Below are 20,955 nucleotides of genomic sequence, written 5' to 3'. Positions count from 1 at the left end.
TCTGTAAGTGAGCAGCCCAAGAAATGCCAGGAAAAAATCCAAAATGAAAGTGTAAAACATGCTGACAAACATAAGTACATCAGAATTTGGTCCAGAGTACAGTGGGAGCACAGCCATCCAACAAAAGTCAAAACTAAGGCAACCTACAAAAAAGATAAACAAGGTCTTATGCAAGAATAACTTAAAAATTCAATTTGCAAATGCATGTTGTTATTTGATTGCTTGGAATTGGTGAATTTAACACAGGCAACTCTGAAAACGACATAAAAATTTGAAATGTGGTTTTATTGGAGGATTGGATCAAAAAGGACAGTTTGGTGAAGAAGCTCTAAGGCCAAGGAAAAGACAGTGTATTCATAAAACATACAAAATGCAAAAAGTGTAATGTTTCAGTCACATAGTGTGAAATGAAAAGTACAGATTGTTACAGCTGATCATTCAGGGTAAAATAAGTGCAAAAAGAATAACTTGACTGAAAAACCTGATTTAGATGCAGCCCTGTCATCATTGTTTAGAACTCTGCATCCACAATCAGAATAAGTATAACAATTGTGTGTTTCTCCTCTAGGAAGAGGAGGGGGTTCCATGAAACATCTAGCCTGGGAATATACCTTTAGATGGAGAATATAATGAGAAAAAAAGACTGAGGTGGGAAGAAATGTAAAAATTTATTTATTTATTTATTTATTTATTTATTTATTTATTTATTTATTTATTTATTTATTTATTTATTTATTTATTTGGAATATTTGTATCCCGCCTTCCTCCCTTAAAAGGACCCTAGGCGGCTTACATCATTAAAAAGACAATATTAAAAGCTAAAACAGTAAATATACAAATATTTTAAAAAGAAACAAGTATTAAATTAAAAATATTAAATAAAACCGCTACTAAAACACATTTAAAACAACAGAGTGCAACAGAGCATTTAAAAAACCCTCTCAGACCACCAATCATTAAGGAAAAGCCTGCCTAAAGAGAAAGGTCTTTGCCTGCTTGCGGAAGGACAGCAAAGATGGGGCCAGCCTGGCCTCCTGTGGGAGGGAGTTCCAGAATCTTGGAGCAGCAACAGAGAAGGCCCTCTCCTGTGTCCCCACCAAGAGCACCTATGAGGGTGGAGAGACTGAGAGAAAGGCCTCCCCTGATGATCTTAAAGCCTGGTCAGGCTCATAGAGAGAGATGAGGTCTTCTAGGTAGCTTGGGCCCAAGCCATATATGGCACTGACAATCCATATTTACATGTAAATATAAAAGGGAATAGCCTCCCTCCTTCCTTTGGGTGCTTGGAATGTCTATTTTTGCCGCCAAGCAAATTTGCTCCTTGATAGGCAGTGGTTCCATCCCTGCCCACAAGCAGCGTACACAGCAGAACCAAGGAAGGTTCCGTCACCAGCAAGTGTAAAAGTGTAAAAAGCAAGTTAATAAAACATGGAAAACACCTTCAACCTCCCTGATCCAAAGGGAAGGAAGGAAGGAAGGAAGGAAGGAAGGAAGGAAGGAAGGAAGGAAGGAAGGAAGGAAGGAAGGAAGGAAGGAAGGAAGGAAGGAAGGAAGGAAGGAAGGAAGGAAGGAAGGAAGGAAGGAAGGAAGGAAGGATCTTTCGTGAAACGGGACATTATCTTTTCTACCCTCAAAATGGCTGATGGGAAAGGCTGAAAGTGCGGGTAAAGGCGGGAAGGGTTTTCTTTTCATTCTGTGCAGGCAATATGTTTAACTTTGGATTCATCCCGCTTCTCTCCTACAATGTGCAGCAGGTGTGCCATGGGGTACAGTTCGGAGAGATTGGCTAAAAGAGTTTAGAACCAACCCTTCAATGGAGGCCTTTCTATATCCCCCTTATTTCTGCCCCAATGTATTATTTGGGGGAGCCTCCTGAGCAGAGATTAGAGAAGAGAAGTCCTCATTTGGGGCTTCATTTCAAGGCTTTGGTTCACAGAGGCTGCCACAAGATTTGGGGGAGTGGAAATTAGACTTCATAATTAAATGGATTTTCACTGCTCAATTTATTTTCCTTTAAGGTGATTCTGGCTCATTTTACAGCTGCGGCTTTCTTTTTAATTTTTTTTAAATTATTTTAAATTAATACATAACAGATAAAACAAAATATAACAATCAACATTTACCTAAAATCAAACATAGAGCATTCCAACAACAGGACCAATATGGATGCTTCTGATATTGTCATTATTTGATGTTCCAAAATTGTAATGTTTCTTGTGCTCGTAATTGACCTTTTCCTTTTTTATATCTGCAACATCTCCCTATATATCATTTAATATGGTCTTATTCATCAGTCCTTTCTTTAACTTGATACCACATGCTAATTTATCCTTCATAAATTCCAAATAGTTACTGTATTTGGAAACAGCCAAGGGATACCTTATTACTAAGTAGGTAACCAGTTTCTTGGGATCTTCTCAATGTTCTTTGTCTTTCTTTAGTGTGTCAAGGGTTGCAGAGTCCTCTAGAGCAGTGGTTCTTAACCTTGGGTAACCCAGGTGTTCTTGGACTACAGCTCCTAGAAACCTTTGCCAGCATAGCTAGTGCTATTCTGAAGGCTTCTGGGAGTTGCAGTCCAAGAACGTCTGGGTTACCCAAGGTTAGGAACTACAGCTCTCAAGCAAGGCTAGGGGACTGGTGGCCCTCCTGTCACACTTAAGCTTCCATGAGCCCCACCCAGCTCTTCCACAGCATCTGCAGGGCCACAGGTTCCCCACTCCTGTAATAAGTATTTATTCATTCTTAAATACACTAGTAATTAATTGTATTCATCAGGAATGTGCTCTGCTCCCCAAGTCTGGCTGTATCTGAATATGGGCACACAGATTAGCGGCCACCCCAACATGTGCCCTTCTGGAAACACTCTGACCCCAATCCTTGTCTGGATCTGTGCCAACACAGGTGCTTTTCCAGATTCTCTGGGATAGAACTATTATTGGAAATGAGGAAATGCAAATGTCAAGGTGAGGTGATAGCAAATAATGGAACTGCACCAAGCTTCAGAGTTTGGGGGGTTTGGATTAAGGGCAAGACAGAAGGGCTTCTGGCCAGGGTGGCAGCAGAGTTGGCTCTGCTTTATTCCTCCTACCAATGCCCGTTCTCCTATCCCCCCAGCCACTAGCAAAGCAGAGCAGCTTCTTGGGCAGTCACCAGGAAAGGAGGGAGGGAGGGATCTCCAAAAAGCAGTGAACATGGTTCACTTTGATTCCTTCTTTGTAAGAATGGTGCAGGGAGCAATTTCTTCACACCACTTGGACTCTGACCTCATTCTCTTTCTCAGCCCTCCCATTTGTCCCCCATCAGAACAGCAAGAACATCTATTTGGAGGTGTGTGTGTGTGTCTTTATTTCTGCCCTTCCCCACACTCTCCAGCCTTTCTCTTTACTGCCCTCCCCAACGTCCTCTTCCTCCTCTTCAATACATCTGAAATCAGTGGTGCTGCAGAATCCTCTGATTGCAGCTATGGCTTCCGGGGCTCACAAGAACCACATTTCTGAGCAGCAGGCTGTGATGATTTTCAGACTGTGATGATTTTCACGGGAAGAAAGGCAAGGAAGGTCATCCCTTTCCTTCTCCATTGGCACCAGTTCAGCATCTTCTTTACTTTTACTTTCTCTTTTCTCACATGCAGTGTGGTGGCACCTTTCTTTCATTTTAAATTTTAACCTTATGATTTAGTGTGTGTGTGCGTGCGCGCGCGCGTGTGCATGTGTGTGCACTGCTTACTGAACACCGCTGGTGTTTTTAGACCACCCTGTGGTGACTCAGGAAATGCACATGTATCGGCTTTGTACAGTATGTATTGGCTTTGATACACTGATTGGGTCGATTTTTACATATCTGTAAAAAAAAACCCCTCTGCACATCCCCAGTACTTCTCATCTATTTAGGAATATTACATGTGAAAGAATCATTATTTATTTCTTTGTTTTATTTATTTCTTTATCAATGTGAGGCGGGCCTTCAGAAAGTAAGGATACCAAAGGCACTGGGTGCAATGCAGAGAAGGCTAGCCTTGCCAGGCAGCCTGAGGCCAGGGATGCCAAGGAAACATTGCTGACCCTGTTCCTGCAGCAGAAGTTCCACTGGTACTCATGTTCCATTGGATGTATGGGCTTTGATACATCTGTGCCTGTGTGTAGAGAGGAATTGCTGAGTCCATACCTGCTTTTTCTGGCCGCCACAATACTGCTTTGGGGTCCCATTGATTCATCTTAGCATTGCTGGTGCTCTACCCTACTACTGTGATGCTCTTTCTATGCTTATCTGGAACTTCGGTGGGGATTGCCGACATTTTTCTGTATGACTGGAAATGCTCAACTAATGCAGCCGCACTGGATGCCTTCACTTGACCGCCCCAAAGCTGCTTCATGTGGCTCTGGGGCAGCAACACTCAGTCTGACACATCTTGTCACATCTATGAATTGAATGCACATCCTTTTTTTTCCTGGAGGATGCACCCAGGGTGGGTTGGAGAATGAGGAACTGCACATGCTGAGTGTGAAGGTGGGCATGTAAGTCCACATTGCACACCTCCTCTCACATATGGTTGGGTAGGGAAAATCCTGATTTCGGGGAAGTTTTTCTCTGAATCCTGCACTATGAGATGCCATCCAAGGAAGTAACTCCTCTTTGCCTGGATAACATCTTGCCTTCCCATAAGCTGAGTTCTATGAATCAATGGGGGAGTGTGTGAAAGCCTCTCTCATTCTGCACTGATCCCCATTGAGAGTTCCCTTTTCCTGTCACAGCACTAGGAAAAGCTACTTTTTTGGACTACCACTTTCAGAATTATCCGGGCAGCATGAGCAGAGAACTATCCTGGTGGTAGGATGCTCGAAGTTGCCATCCAAAAAAGTAACTTCCCCAAGCCCCATGCCCCAGTAGTACTAGTGATTTTGGAAGTAGGGGAACAGCAGGCTGTCCTGCAACTGGACAACAGGGGGAAATGAGCCGGGCAGGAGAGGGGTGTCCTCTCTAACTTTGGATCTGCACAGGGTGCAACCGAGGGCTGCGGACTGCACACTGCTCTGTTCTTGCATGTGTCTGTCTTACTGATTCCAAAAGGATATGGAGACATCTGCTTCTGCCTCTCCCCGAGAGCACACACCATGGCCTCTAATGCAGAAAATATTCCCATTTCCCCCCTAATTTGTAAAGCAGGCACAGCAATATCTTTGCTTTGCCAATTATGATAGTTTCTCACATCCTATTTGCTTCATCCAATTTATTATTCTCACCCTGCCCCTGCCCCAGGCCTCCAAGGCATGGCTGCATCATCCTCAGGAAGCAGCCACTGCCTTCTGTCAGGGTCAGACACTGTCTGGATTTCTCCATCTTCTCCCTCCACCCCCTAAAGGAGAGAACACGACTGGCTGTTTGTTTACTGCTGCCTTCCACAAATCCCGTCTTTTGGACAAGTGCACAGCAATGCTGCTGGTTACAAAATAGGTTGGAAGGCAGCCAAGGACATGGAGTGCTAAGGAAAGCGGTAGGCAAGGACACTGCCTGGGCCGGGGCTGGTGCAGTGCTTGAGTGGAAGGGTCCTCAGCATCAGCATCACCCTGATGTGCTGCATTTGAGACCCACCTCCACAGATGGCACCCACAGTGTTTAATCAAGCTTGGAACAGCTCTGTATTCTTGGAGTCGCCTTAACACCTAGAGGGTGAGATCTCCTAGCCTTAAAGCATTTCTATGTAGAAGAGGCATGGGCTGTGTGTGGGAGGGAGAACCCTCTAGCACAGGGAGTTGAGGGTGGTGGTGAAGCTCCCACTAGGTGGAGGGCATAAGGAAATTGGTGAAAGAGCTGGAGGCAGCCAGAGGGAAGGTGGGGGAGAGCAATATAGAGGTCTCGGCTGATGCCCCCAAGAGGAGGGAAGATGAGCCAGAGTCTGAAGAATATGTCAGTTTTGTGGCTTCAAAATGAAACCCTCCTCTAGCAAACTATATTCTGGATTATCTGAAGGAGCTCAGCCTGGAAGAGTTGAGGGAGACCGCCCTCTCAGTCAAAGTTAAGCTGCAAAATCCCTGATAGGTGCTGAAGCAAGGACAGTTCAATTGGGAGGACTGACCTCAAATCAACGTTGCTGTTGGCACTGGGAAAGGCGGTTCCAACAGTGGCCCCAGTTGGCGCAGGACATAAGGCTGAAATGTTTCAAGCTGTGACAGTGTTGCCCATTGGATTATAGTGGATTGCCCTGTGAATGCATTCCCGTGGAGCTCTTATTGGTGGAGAAGATACGCAAACAGGTGGCAATAAAGGTTTGTGCTTCAGACTCTTGGTTTTCTCCTAAGTGATGGATGACACAGAGATGTTGTTTGAGGTTCCCATCCCCTCAGAGAAGGCATGCTCCTTCACAATGATCTCCCACAATGCCAGGTTTTAGTGAAGCTGAAGTGTTTGTTTGAGCCCAAAAATAAAAAAGCAAAAGAGCTGTGGCATTTTGAAGACTCATATTTCAGCATGAGCTTTTGCAGATTATAATCCATTTTTGCAAAAAATATAGGACGTAACAATTACAACAGGTGGCTTATACAGCATACACATAGTTCTTGCGGGTGGAGACTGAGTGAGGGGTGGAAAGATAGTAACAATTACATTGGTAATGGGCTTTTAAAATAGCAGGAGCCACCAGTAACAATCAGTCAAAGTGCCGATTAAACATGTTGTTACCAGTAATTAGACAGTTGTGCTGAAGTATTTATTATCATTTATTTACTACATACATACATACATACATACATACATACATACATACATACATACATACATACATACATACATACATACATACATACATACATACATACATACATACATACATACATATACCAAAAAAAACACATTTTAGTTACCGTTACTCTCAAGATTGGAGATAAATCCAGAATATTAATGTATATTGTATGCTAAGAGGCCTTGATCCTTATTTAATCCTTTTGACATACGCTGGACCCTGAGAATGTAGTCCACTTTGGCTGTCTCTCTTGTAAACCTTACCTTGTAATTCCTTGTCTCCACAACGGTTACTTTGAGATCTGTTGCAGAGTATCTTGGCAGGTTGAAGTGTTCCAGATCTGGCTTTGAGTGTTGCCATTTCTAATGTCAGATATGTGTCCAGAATCGTTTGTTTTGCCATAAGGGCAACATGCAGAGGACCACTGCTAGCAAAGGATGGCAAGGATCACATTAGAAGTAAACAAGCTACTGGTGTCATGGGTGACATTGCTGGGGAATGTAATAGCGTTACCAGAGTAGATGTGGGGAATCTTTTCTCTCCCAGGCATTGGGTGGCTGGTCTGTATTTGTTTACAGAAAGTTCCCCAATCTTCAAATCACATCAAGTGTGAATCATACCCACTCAAAGGCACTCTATTAAAAAAAAGAGAAAGGAAATCTTAACATTCATTGCCACTAGGGGGCAGCCTGAGTCCTCTTGATTTGAAGAAAGTGAAAAGAAAAAAAATATGGACTCTGTATAAGAAACATGGGAGCTGATGCAGAAAGAAAGATCTGCAAGTGGATTTGGCATGGGGAAGAAGCAGAACAGAGCCAGATATGGCAAAGAGCAGCATGCCTTGGAAAGTAACCATGGAACTCATTTCTTCATCTTTTCTATGTGTTGTAATGCCATATTTGTACTGTACTTCTGTAGAGCACCTGTATTATTAAATAAGCAAGATAATGGACCTCTAGGCAAAGTGCGGCTTTCCAGATGTTACTGGACTGCAACCTTGTCACTGGCTATGCTTGGTAGATCTAATGGGAATGTGGTCTAAAAAGAGAGAAGTTCAAGAGTGGTACCACTGCCACCCCAAGTGAGTCTCCATGGGCAGGCAGGGATTTGAACCCAGCTCTCCTGAGTGCTAGCCCAACACTGTCTGCTACACCACACTGACTCTCTGATAATGCTGCTGTTGCTTGATTGAAGAAGAGTGTGGCCCTCAAGTAGAGACTTAATCTATCAGAGAAGGAGGCAGCTAGGTAATGGAGAAAGCAGGACTGACTGAAGGGGAAGAGACACTCTTCTACAATGTGAGAAAAGACTTCATAGCTCAGGGGTCTCAAACTCAATTTACCTGGGGGCTGCTGGAGGCAGAGTCTGAGTGAGGCTGGGCCGCATCAGATTTTCTGCCAAGTGGAGCAAGAGGCTGAGGAAGCCACCCAGGAGTTTCCTTAGCCTGGCTGGGGCTCCGAGGAGGAGGGGCGCACGAGCCCTTGTAGCCGATCACGACTCCCTCCGGCTCCTTCTTCACAACCACCACCACCACCAGCACAACGAAGAAGCGGAGAAGGGAGGGAGCACCGGTGACCGCCTAGCTGGGAGGGAGGAGAGCACGACATAAATTTTTTTTAAAAAGAACTCACAAAATTGCCTTGCCAAAGGAGAAAAGCCCTCATCGGTACACGAGAAATTAAACAGAATGGGTTGGGCTCCCCCACAGGTGTGTGTGTGTGCATGTGTGTGCACACAAACACACACATGGAGGATGGTAACCTTCCTCTGAGGGCCCCCCTCAGAAAAGGTGCACTCAGCAGCAGCAGCTACCCCCAGGACGACAGAGGAGCGAACTTTGCGAGGTGAGCCCAGGCAGTCTCCGAGGCAGCTGAAGCAGGACAAATAGGAGGAGGAGGAGGAGAAAGCACACCTGGGCGTTGAGACAGCTGCTGGGGGTGCCGAGAGAGAGAGCCAGAGAGCCGCTTCCCTGGAAGAGGTGACGGCGGCGGCAGATGCTATTGGTGGCTTGGAGGCGCTCTTCGAGGACGGGACGGGAGTGAATTCCACTCTCAGGCATCGCGCGGCGCCGGCTCGGGCACTCGGGGAAAAGGGCTGGCAGCGTGCCTCGCTCCCCAAAGACAGCGCCTTTTTGCACCCTCCATCAAGAACTGCAGCCTGCGAGCCGGCAGACAGGGGGGCTGGCAGGCAGGCTGCATTTCCGGATGGAGGGTGCAAGAGGCGCTGTCTTGGAAGAGAGCCGGTGAGTGAGACGATGCTTTTTTGACTCTTGACAGCAGAGGATGTGTGGGTGCTTTGGGGGGGCAGGCAAGGAGGGGGGCACAAACTATCACCCGGCGGGCTGCAAATGGTCCCCGGGCCGCATGTTTGAGACCCCTGACATAGTTGCTATTTTTTGGGAAAGAGCCTGAAAGAACCAAAAGTCTGTTAGTATCTTGGACACTAGAGGGCTCTAAGCAGAAAGGAGTAGTGGGAACCACTGAGGGTTTAATAGAAAGGGAAAATAAACTCTGGAATTGAATCAGAGCTGGGAGAAGTTCCTTTTTTGAAAAAGGAACTTTTCCAAACTTTGGCACTTCAATACAGGGCAGAGCTAGTCTTCTGGGTGTCGTTGACCTTCTACACCTTTATCCATCAGTTCTAGCCAACATCCCCAGTGGAGATAAGAGAGAACAGATGCAGTTCAACATCTGGAAGGACATGTTCTACCTTGGGAATGTGGTGGGGAGGGTGCTTCATGAATCATACTATTTCCAGTACCTAGTTTCTCCCCATTTTTGCTAAGTTGTGACCCTCCCACAGCCACTGAACAACAGCTAAGGCAGAGGATCATTGTAATTTCACCAATGGCCTGGATGCTGAAAGATGGAGCAGACTTGCCCCTGACTTATGTCCTCCCTGCCCCAGATAATAGTGGGCACTCCTTATCAATCTCAGTTAAATGGATTTGACTTAATCACTCAGCAGAGCTGGGAAACATTTCAGATCTCAGAATTCTCCTTGGCTGTGGATTCTGGGAATTGTAGTCCAAAAGTGACTTTCCCAGTCTCTATCCCACAGTCAGGTTAATGGTTTAAAAACCATTCTGAACCCAGAAAAACTTACATTTTGCACCAAAACATCCATTATCCCTTGGCCAACAAAAGAGGGTTTCTGGGAGTTTCAGTCCAAAAGAGTAACTTCTCTAGACTATATATTGATGATGAATGATGATAGGAGTTAAGTCAAGCTGCCCTTCATGGTGTTCCCTCATGGGCCACTCTGACCCTATGTTAATGACTCCTTGTGGTAGAATATACCAGATGGGTGGGATATAAATCGAACAAATAAATAAATAAATAAATTGTCATTGTTTAACATCTATATGAGGCCGCTGGGAGGGGTCATCAGGGGGTGTGGGGCTTCATGTCATCAATATGCCGATGACACCCAGCTCTACATCTCCTTTTCACCAACTGCAGGTGATGCCATCCTGTCCCTACAGCGCTGCTTGGGGGCCGTACTGAAATGGATGCAGGAGAACGGGCTGAGGCTGAATCTGGACAAGACAGAGGTTCTGAGGGTGGGTGGCCCCGTGGCTGGTGGCCTGGGTGACTCTCTCACATGGGGGGGGTGACCCTGGCTGTGAAGAGTGGGGTCTGCAGCCTGGGCGTACATCTGGACCCGACACTCACCATGGAAACGCAGGTGGCATTGGTAGTCCGCACTGTCTTCTTCCACCTCTAGCGGATCGCCCGGCTGCGGTCCTATCTCAATACGGGGGCACTCACTACCTTGGTGCATGCGCTCGTAATCTCAAGATTAGACCACTGTAACACGCTTTATGTGGGGCTGCCTTTGAGGCTGATGCGGAAACTTCAGGTGGTGCAGAACATGGCGGCCAGACTCCTCACCGGAGTGAGAAAATACCAACGTATTTCTCCAACTCTGGCTGCATTGCATTGGCTGCTCATTTGTTTCCGGGTCGACTTCAAAGTCTTAATGCTTACTTACAAGGCCCTAAACAGTTTAGGACCTCGATATTTGGCGGAACGCCTGCTCCCACCAAGGTCTACCCAGATCACCCGCATGAGTCAGCAGGAGAGGCTGAGGAACCTGACGCTGAGAGAGGCCCGGAAGGAAAAGACACGAAACCGGGCCTTCTCAGCGGTGGCTCCTCACCTCTGGAACAACCTCCGTTCAGAGATTCGTGCGGCCCCTATGCTGAGAATCTTTAAAACCCAATTTAAAACATGGTTATAAATACAGGCCTTCCCTCTAGTCAATACCTGATTTCTTTTCTATTCCTTCTTATTTTATTCGCACTCTATTTTATTATAACTGTATCAAATGATTATGTAATGTTCTTGTGTTTTATTGTTTTATCCTATACTGGAAGCCGCCTAGAGTGGTCGACTAGACCAGATAAGTGGGGTACGTATAAATAAATAAATAAATAAATAAATAAATAAATAAATAAATAAATAAATAAATAAATAAATAAATAAATAAATAAATAAATAAGTTTCACCTGCGTGGTAAGAACAGAAGCAGAGGGGCACCAGTGATTTTCCACATTAATTCATGTATTGTTTTAGTTCCATTTTCCCCACCTTGCCTCTAATGAGCTCAAGACAGTGTACACAGCTCTTCTCATTCCGACTTTATCTTCACAACCATCCTGTGCAGTAGTTCAGGCCCAGAGAGCTAGAGAGGAAATAACTGGATTGTGGCCTCCTAATGGCATCCATAGCTGAAAGGGAGCTCTCAGGGTTCCAATCCACCTCTACACAATACACTGTCTCTCAGGAAGACATTTTGAGTATCTTTTGTGTGGGGGTGTGTGCGTGCATGTGCCTACAATGAGAGACTTCTTAAGGAACATGCACAAGTTGTCTCCTTGCATGAAGCACAGAACACATGGCAACAGCCTGCACAATGCACTCATCCATTATCCCTCCCTCTGGTTTCCATATCAGGTGAAAAAGGTGCTCAGCCTTCATGGTTTTGACAACATGGGAGGCATTCTGTGTGCTGCAGAAGCCAATGCCAGAGTTGCCTGGCTCTATGAATCTTGCACGTAGCACCATGCCAGCCCTCACCAAACCCCTAGACTCTGGGCTTCAGTGCTGCAACAGACAGCAGCTGTTGCCTGGCATCAGTCAGCGGCTTCTGCTTCCCGTTTGTTGGCCCCCAGAGGACCCGGTTGGTTGCCTTTCCATTCCCTCTGCTTCCTTTTCTATCAGCTGTGCTTGGTACTTCTACCTCAGTGGCTCCTAGCGCCAGAGCTAAGCACTTGGGGAAGGTGCGGAAATAGCATCTCTCTAGGGTCTGTAGGGGGGAGAGCAGCTGCTTCTCTCTGGCACAAGCCTTTGAACAAGAAGACGGCTTCAGGGCAGGCATGGGGCAACCTCCTTGGCCCAACCACCCCAATATTCCACCTGGCTCCCATGCCTAGCCTACATAAATGCTTGCCCTCTTCTCTTCTCACTTCCAACACCCTGTCTTTCTTGCATAGACAGCAAGCAAGCCAGGCAAGAACGACCAGCACCACAAGGTTCTGTGGAGCAGGGAGAAGCCCTCTGTGGAACTACAGATATGCTAAGCAGCAGAGTTTGTTTAGAAGTTGATTCAAAATCCTATCCACTTGCAAAGTTTTTAGAGAAACTGCTCCAAGGTCAGATGGGTCTCCATCTTGGCATCTTTCTGCTTACAAAAACCTTTTTTTTACCCCATGTGCACTTGGAACAAAGTGATCAGTGTCTAAGGAAGAGACTTTTAATGAATGATTTCTGCACTGTCTTCACTGGTGTGCTTTCTACTTGCTATGAATTCACTTGTCTTTCAATTTATAGCTTGCTTCGTGGTGTTTGGGTAACATGATTTGATGGTGGCAGTGGCTTTTATCTCTACTTTTATTGAAGTTAATCTTCCTGTGAGTTACTTTAAAATCTCAGTTTTGGGTGAAAGGTCAGAGTATTAATTAAATAATTAAGTTGTGGTTGTCTATTTTGATTACAGAACAGCAGAAAAATATGAATACAAAATATCTCCAAACAGTGGTGAAAGCAGGCTAGCAAACAGAAAACAGAATGACATGCTACAAGATATGGTGGGAATGAGGTGGCAGAATACAGTAAACTGTAGCTGTTCAGGTCACAGGAGAGTGATAATATTTTTGAATATTCCTTTAAAACACACCCAACCCACACCTGCGAGTAGTAATCTAAGCCACTGTAGAAAGCATGGGTGCTATGATGATGGAGTAAGGGCTCCTCCGAGTGAAGACTACAAAACTATACAGCAGTCTTTTCCAACCTGGTGCACTCCTGATGTGAGGGACTTCACTGTATGTGTGATTATGGGTGCTGTAGTTCAGTACATAAAGGTAACTCCTGGTTATAGGTTTTCATTATTTTATATGCATATCAAGGAAGACATCCCACTGAATGGATGGAGGCTTACTCCTAAATAAAGGTGAATACAGTTGACAGCCTATGTGTCTTTTGAACATGGATGAATGACTTGTGGTTATCTGGACGGTGCTGGACTACAACTCACATGAACCCCTATAAGCAGCATAGCCAGGGGTAAAACACAATGGTAACTGCAGTCCAACCCCCCCCCCAAAAAAAACTCTAGAAGATCAGATGTTGCTCACCCATGCTGTTGGAAGGATGTAATGGTTAAATAATTTAAAACAAAACAAAACAAAAACTTAACACCACCACCATGTGCTTGGAAATCTGACATCTGATTAATCCCAGTATCACACACCTAATACAGTTCTTTTCTCTTGCACCTAAGGCATGACATCAGTAGTGACCAAATGCTATTTCTTTGTATCTTTCAGTCAAGATGGTATAAGAAGTGGATCGGATCATTTCAGCTGAGGCTCCACCCCACACAGCTTTCTGCAAAGAATCTTGCGACAGCTCTACTGAGTAACACTTTTGTTATGGAATAAACTTCCCTGGGCCCAGTCCCCTTCCTGTGATCAAACTGGGTCCCCAAGAGTTTATGCCATAATAAGCAGGTAACCTTTTAAGGTGGACTGTTCTGTTTCTTCTGCAATGGACTAAGGAGGCCGTCTCTCTGGAAATGGTGTTCTTCCACCCCCATTCGCCTGAGGCACAGAATCTTTCTATTGAGTGCCCATCTCTTCTCTTGATAGGTTCTCCTGTGCCTTTAACATCTACTGACTGGTATCAATGAATGTCAATAGGCACAGCTCTTTATGTTGTGGTGAGAGGAAACAGCCCCTGTTCAATGCCCTGGTTAAAGTTATAAGAGATATAGCCCTGCCAGGAAATGATATGATGTACAACTTATACAGTTTTGTCTAGAGTCCAAGGGAGATGGTTGAATAGTTCAGTGAGTAGGGGAGTTCGATTCCTCACTGTGCCTCCTAGGAAAAGAGCCAGCCTGTGTAGCTTTGGACAAGCTGCACAATTCCAACATGCCCCTAAAGAAGGAATGGTAACCCACTTATTTTTTTTCTTCCTTTCATCCTTCCCTCCCTCCCTCCCTCCCTCCCTCCCTCCCTCCCTCCCTCCTTCCTTCCTTCCTTCCTTCCTTCCTTCCTTCCTTCCTTCCTTCCTTCCTTCCTTCCTTCCTTCCTTCCTTCCTTCCTTCCTTCCTTCCTTCCTTCCTTCCTTCCTTCCATCTGTATCTCCTGCTCCCATTAGTGTCAACAGTACTCCAGGCAGGTTACAATCTCATAAAATAGAAAACACAAATGAAAATAGAAATAGGTCCAGAGTGTGGCCAGCTGAATGTGTAGGGCAGATGACATGTTGGGATAGAAATACTAAAACTGATTAAAAACCCTTAAAAAAAAGAGAAAGAAAACCTGATGGCACCAACTAATCTTAGAACAGATGGAGGAAAAAAGGGGAAGGAAAAGGAGGAGGAAAGAGGGGAGGAAGTGGGGGGGATGGAGATGGTCATCTGGGATTGGTGTGGAAAGCCTCCCTGAAAAGCAATGTCTTTAATTGCTTCTTAAAAGTCCACAGGCAGGGGGGCTGGGTGGAGCTCCTCTGGAAGCTGGTTCCATAAGGTAGGAGCCATTCTCTTGCAGAGGATTTATGAGCCTCCCTCAGGGTGGCCACCCAGAGGAGCCTTTGTTTAATAGACATTAAACAACATTGGGAATAGCACTGATCCCTGAGGAACCCCACACCGCAGGGTCCAAGGTACTGACACCTCCTTCCCTAGCTGAACTCCTTGGACACGGTCCTCGAGGAAGGATCGGAGCCAGTTCAAGGCTAAGCCATCAATCCCAATCTCAGAGAGCCTGTCCAGGAGGATACCACAGTCAATAGTATCAAAAGCCACAGAGAGATCTAGGAGTACCAACAGGGTGCATCTGCCCCTGTCAGCCTCCCTTAAAAAGTCATCCTGCAGCACGACCAATGTTGTCTCAGTACCTCGTCATGGCCTGAATCCATATGGAATGGGCCAAGGCAATCCTGCTTCTCCAGATATGACTGTACCTGATTGGCCACCAGGAATGGTATGTTAGCAACTGGACAGAAATTGTTAAGATCATTAGACTCTAACTGGGGCGCTTGATGATGGGTCAGATGACGGTTTCTTTTAAGCAGGAGGGAAGCATTCCCTCCCTCCATGATGAATTAATAATGTTCATGACCCAATCAATCATAGCCCCCTTCGCGGCTGGGCAAAGATCCGGCGAGGAGGCAGTGGGACTACAGTTAGCCATCGCCCTGGAGGTTTCTTCCTTCACTACAGGGTCAAACTGAACCAGCTGGGCAATGGGAGATGGGGCAGCGATGATCACCCTATATCAGCTAAATTGCTGGTGGAGTCAAGGTCTGCACAAATGGCCTCAATTTTTGTTCTTAAAAAGGCTGCAAGCTGATTGCTGGTGAACTCGAAATGAGGCCTTGAATGGCAGAAATTGTAAGGTTGCGGACACCTGGAACAATTCCGCTTGTCAGTTCACAGCTTCACCAATCCTCTGGATGTTAAAAGTCTTTCTTGCTTGTTGAAGGGCATTAGCATATTTACTGGCCATAGTTTTGATTGCAGTCCTATTTTGTGCCAACTGATCTCTTCTCCACCTGCTCTTTAGCCATCTGCTTGATAATTTCATAGCCTGCAGCCCCTCGGTATACCAAGGAGCAGTGCGAGCTCTGGAGTGGAGAGGGCGTTTGGGGGAGATCATGTCAGCCACGTGGGTCATCTAAAGATATCATCTATTCAACAGGGTCATCTATCAGGTCAGTCGGAAGCCCTCCCAGAGCCTCTTGGAACCATTTGGGGTCAAGAAGACTGTGAGGGCAGACCATTTTCATGGGTTTGTTCTCCCCATGGAGTGGGATCACAATAGACAGGTTGAATCTCAGTAGGAAGTGGTCTGTCCATGACAGAAGGCAGGAGTTCACGGTGCCTCCCCTCAGATCACTATCTACCTTTGCAGTTGAGCACACCAGGTCCAGAGTGTAGCCAGCTGAATGTGTAGGGCAGATGACATGTTGGGATAGGTTCATGGCTGTCATGGCACCCATGAACTCAAGGGCCGGACCAAAAAGTTCCAGTTTGGCATGGATGTTGAAGTCTCCAGCTATCAAGAGTCTGGTTGACCGCAACATCGCAGCCAAAATGAACTTGGCCAGCACTGGCAGGGATAGCGCTTGGTCACGGGGAGAAAAGTACACCAGCTGCATTCCAAATCTATTCCTTCATATGCCCCAAATTCAGGTGCAAACACTTGAGGCCCGGGCTCAAAAGTGAAGCAGTCCTACTGGCATGTATATAATCTCTGTAGACTATTGCCATCCCTTCCCCCCCTCCACTCTGCCCCAATGTTGCATGGTATAACCTGGGGGGGCACATTTGAGAGAGGGGCACCCCTCCCCGATCACCCACTCACCTGAGTCCTCTCCAACTAGAGAACCTTGGAAAGGGTCACTGTAAGCCAGAATTGACTTGGCACACTTTTCATTCTTATAGTCCAAGGAAATTAATACCACAAAAAATCTGATCATTTTTAGGTGCCATAACCTGGTTTGTGCATCTGATGTGTGCAGTTGGCTGACATCGGTTCAGTGAGAAAGACAACACGTGCATTTGGTATGAGCAGGCCTGCTTTTAAAAGCACCAAAGGAGCATCTCACGCACTGCATATAAACAATCCAGGCTTCCAGATATTGCTGAACTATCGTTCTCTCCATTCCTGACCACTAGCCAAGCTGACAGAAGTAGATGGAACCTGGGTCACAATAATGTTGGGAGTTCCATAGTTTCTTCTTTTCTGGGGTAAACACTCACCAGGGATTTCCAGCAGGTTGCTCTGTCTGTTGTAGGAAAAACAAGATGTCCTGCAAAATTTTCTTGGGTATAAGTGTCCATGGAATGTAATCCACTTCTTCAGATGCACAGAGCATAGGCTCCACAGACAGACATTTATGTCTGTCTATTGAGGCAACACTGTATGCATCTGAAGAAATAGGCTAAAATCCATGAAAGCTTATGCCAAATAAAACCGTTAGTCTTTAAGCTGTCACAACTCACTCGGGAGCTGTAGTCCACCCCAGCTATCTAGCAAGTATGTTTTATAGTGTTTTGTGTTGTTCCACTGACCTGTTTATGACAACTCCACTTCGTCTTTTACAGGTACACCTTAAAGCAAGGATGGGTGAACATGTGCCCCTCAGATGTTCTTGGGCTGTAATGCCCATTGTCCCATACAATTGGCTGTATTGGTTAAGGCTGATGGGAATTCTAGTCCAAAAACATAGGAGGCTACACATTTCTCCACTTCTTTTAAAAAACCTCTTAGATGCAAAACTGGGATGCAATGTGTTATAGAACAGAAGATGGAAAACTACTATGACAGACGGTTCTTCACAAATGAGTTCCTTGTGATTTCCATGTATGAGAGCGTGAATTTAGCCCTAGTGTTATCTTTGCAGGCTGCTTTTAACTTTTGTGCTTTAAACCCTGGCACTGCTGCATGTCCTTGATTCAAATCTCTGTGTGTAACCTAGTCTTTGGAATCTGAGCAAACAGAAGCATTCACGTGTTTGCTTAGTAGTGAATCTCTGTGGAACTTACTTGGAAGCATAAGCAGAACTGCAGAATGGAAAACACTGGTCAAAGCTGCCAAAAGAAGAGAAAATAGGCTCTTGGTGTGTATGGATGTTGGAAATAGCTGCTGGAAATAGCTGTTCATAATAAGGCAGATCTGGTGCTTGAAGAAAAGGGGAAAGGCAAGGAATTTCTTTCACTAATATCCTGGCTGTCAGTCATTTAAATGAGATAACCCACTGCAGTGAGAATTCATGCACTGCAGACAACCCACTGTTAGAGCTGAAAGCATGTTAAAGTTCAAGAAATGTGACTGATATGCTCATTTGAGTTTGAGAAATCAGATTTAAAGAGGAAGGTTGAGTTTATGATCTAAATACCAATGACAAAACAAAGTAAGCTAATTTGCAAAATATGGGGGATGGTAAGAAAAGCTTCTGACAATTGCACACAATCAGTAGGAAATTCTCTTTACCTACACTACAGCTTATCGATAGCCTAGAGTTCAGACTTCAAAAATCAGATTCACAAATGAAGCCTGTATATAGGTCCTAAAGCCAATCACGGAATGAATTCCCTACCACCTTGAAAGAGGTGGTAATTTAGCCACTCCTTAAAAAGCCTAACCTGGACCCAAGGCTGGTGGTTAACTACCAACTAGTGATGAACCTCCCTTATTTCGGCAAAGTGTTGGAGTGGGTGGTGGCCAGGCAACTCCAGGCACTGCTGGATGAAATGGATTTTATGGATCCATTTCAATCAGGTTTCAGGCTGGGTTTTGGTATGGAGACTGCCTTGGTTGCCCTGTATGCTGGGAAAGAGACAGGGGGAGTGTGACCCTGTTGATACTCCTGGACCTCTCAGAGGCTTTCGACACCATCGACCATGGTGTCCTTCTGGATAGGCTGGCTGGGTTGGGAGTTGGGGGCACTGCTTTATGGTGGTTCTGCTCCTTCCTGGCTGACCGTGTCCAGAGGGTGGTGCTGGGGGACAGTTGCTCTGCCCCATAGTATTTATGTCATGGGGTTCCTCAGGGCTTGATACTGTCCCTCATGCTGTTTAACATCTACATGGAACCACTGGGAGAGGTCATCAGGAGGTTTGGGCTGAGGAGTCAGCAATATGTCAACAACACTCAGCTCTACCTTTAGTTCTCCACAAATCCAGGTGAGGTGGTTTCTGTGCTGAACTCGTGTCTGGACCTGATAATAGACTGGATGAAGGTTAATAAATTGAAACTCAATCCAGACAAGACGGAAATGCTGTTAGTGGGTGCTTTGCCAGACAGGCTGGAGGGCCATCTCCCTGCCCTGAATGGGGTTACACTCCCCCTAAGGGACAGAGTCCACAATCTGGGGGTGCTCATGGACCCCAGTCTAACTCTGGAAGCCCAGGTGGACTCGGTGGCCAGGGGTGCCTTCCTTCAGCTGCAGAAATTGTACCAGCTACGTCCCTATCTGGACGAGCGGAGTCTCATGACAGTTACACACGCACTGGTAACATCTCGTATAGATTATTGCAATGCGCTCTATGTGGGGATGCCTTTGAAGATGGTCCGGTGACTGCAACTGGTCCAGAATCGAGCTGCGCAGCTGGTGAGTGGTGGGGCCACTAGGGAACACATCAAGCCGGTTCTGTTTAAGCTACATTCGCTACCAGTTGCTGCCCGGGCACAATTCAAAGTGCTTGTTTTGACATATAAAGCCCTAAATGGCTTGGGCCCTGGATACCTGAAGGGCCACCTCCTTCCATATGAACCTACCCTGCATTTAAGATCTAGCCAGGGAGCCCTTTGGAAAGAGCCATCCCTCAAGGAGGTAAGAGGGAGGGCTTGTAGAGAAAGGGCCTTTTCAGCAGCTGCCCCCAGACTATGGAATGCCATCCCAATTGAGATTCATCTGGCGCCGACACTGATGACATTTCAGCACCAAGTCAAAACCTTCCTGTTCCAGAAGGCTTTTAATTGCAATAATATCAACTGTGGGTCCTGATGGCAATTTTTAGAGTATATATTTTAATTGTATTTTAATTGTATTTTAATTGTATTTTAATTGTTGTAAGCCGCCCAGAGACTTTTGGGTAGAGTGGGCAGCATAAAAGCTAAATAAATAAATAAATAAATAAATAAATAAATAAATAAATAAATAAATAAATAAATAAATAAATAAATAAATAAATAAATAAATAAATAAATAAAACTAATTTCAAACTATGCAAAAGAACCCCCTTTGATAATCAAATGTTCTCAGAAATAAAGGCATTCCCTCTTTTAGTGATGGGTTATCTCTAATGTACATTTCAACACAAGGAGGAAAAAACTGTGTGGTGCAGCAGTTAAAATCTAAAGTCGAAAGCCACTATACCCTAGCCTTTGTTCTCAGTGTTGATTTGTTGTTATCAATGACAAATCACTCCAGTTATTAATACTGGACTTGAGATTCAGGCCCAAGATCCCTCCAAGCCTTAGAACACATTATAATATAATAATCATCATAGAACTGCAGAGCTGGAAGGGATCCTATGGATCATTAAGTCCAGCCACTATCAAGGAGGCAAAGTGAGGAATCAAATTCCCATCATCTGGCTTGTCAGTCAGATATCTAAGCCACTGAGCTCTCCAATATTGGGTGACTTCAGGACAATCACTCTGTCTCACCCTCATACACCTCACAGAACTGATGTAAGAATTGAAAAGAGAACAGCCACAGATACAGCCTTGAGCTGTTTGATGGATTTGCAGGCCCATAAACTCCCTTTATGTTATAACTAATAAAAGAAAAAGAGAGAAATAATAAATGTGAGGATGTTCTCAGAAATAAAATATGAATAAGCTCCCATTAAGTTAAAAAGGAGCATAATTTGTGTTTTATATTCTATTACAGCATATTATATTCTATTTTATTATAAGGTGTGTTATATTTATACACACACTGCTATAGCTCAGTGGGTTGGAGCGCCTGGCTGTGGAGCCGGCTGCCTGCAGTTCAGATCCACACTATGCTTCCCAGATCATCACAAGGTGTATGGCTGATGGGATTGTGTTGCCTATGTGGTCTGGGTCAAGCTGCAGAGATCCCAAGCACCATCAGAGGGAGGGACTGGTAAGCCACATCTCAGTACTGTACCTATGAAACACTGGGACAGCTGCCAGAAATCAGAATTCACTCAATATATATAATTTTTAA

General features: G+C 45.3%; 1 protein-coding gene and 1 long non-coding RNA gene across 2 annotated transcripts in view; one reads left to right on the top strand and one right to left on the bottom strand.

Annotated features, from left to right (window-relative positions):
• The window catches only part of LOC144585996 (uncharacterized), a 338,930-nt gene extending 328,020 nt beyond the window's left edge, over nucleotides 1–10,910 (bottom strand). The window contains exon 1 of the mRNA XM_078383443.1: nucleotides 10,871–10,910. The gene's annotated coding sequence lies outside the window, so the exon portion shown is untranslated. The remainder of the gene's footprint in view (nucleotides 1–10,870) is intronic.
• Nucleotides 1,351–13,717, top strand: LOC144585997 (uncharacterized). The gene is made up of 2 exons (XR_013540662.1): nucleotides 1,351–5,667; nucleotides 13,569–13,717. It is a non-coding gene; the product is annotated as an uncharacterized LOC144585997 (long non-coding RNA).
• Nucleotides 13,718–20,955: the final 7,238 nt, after the last annotated feature.

This window comes from Pogona vitticeps, chromosome 1, assembly GCF_051106095.1.
Source record: "Pogona vitticeps strain Pit_001003342236 chromosome 1, PviZW2.1, whole genome shotgun sequence".
NCBI lineage: Eukaryota > Metazoa > Chordata > Lepidosauria > Squamata > Agamidae > Pogona > Pogona vitticeps.
The sequence above is the reverse complement of the archived record's forward strand: the minus strand, read 5'-3'. Positions and strand labels throughout refer to the sequence as shown.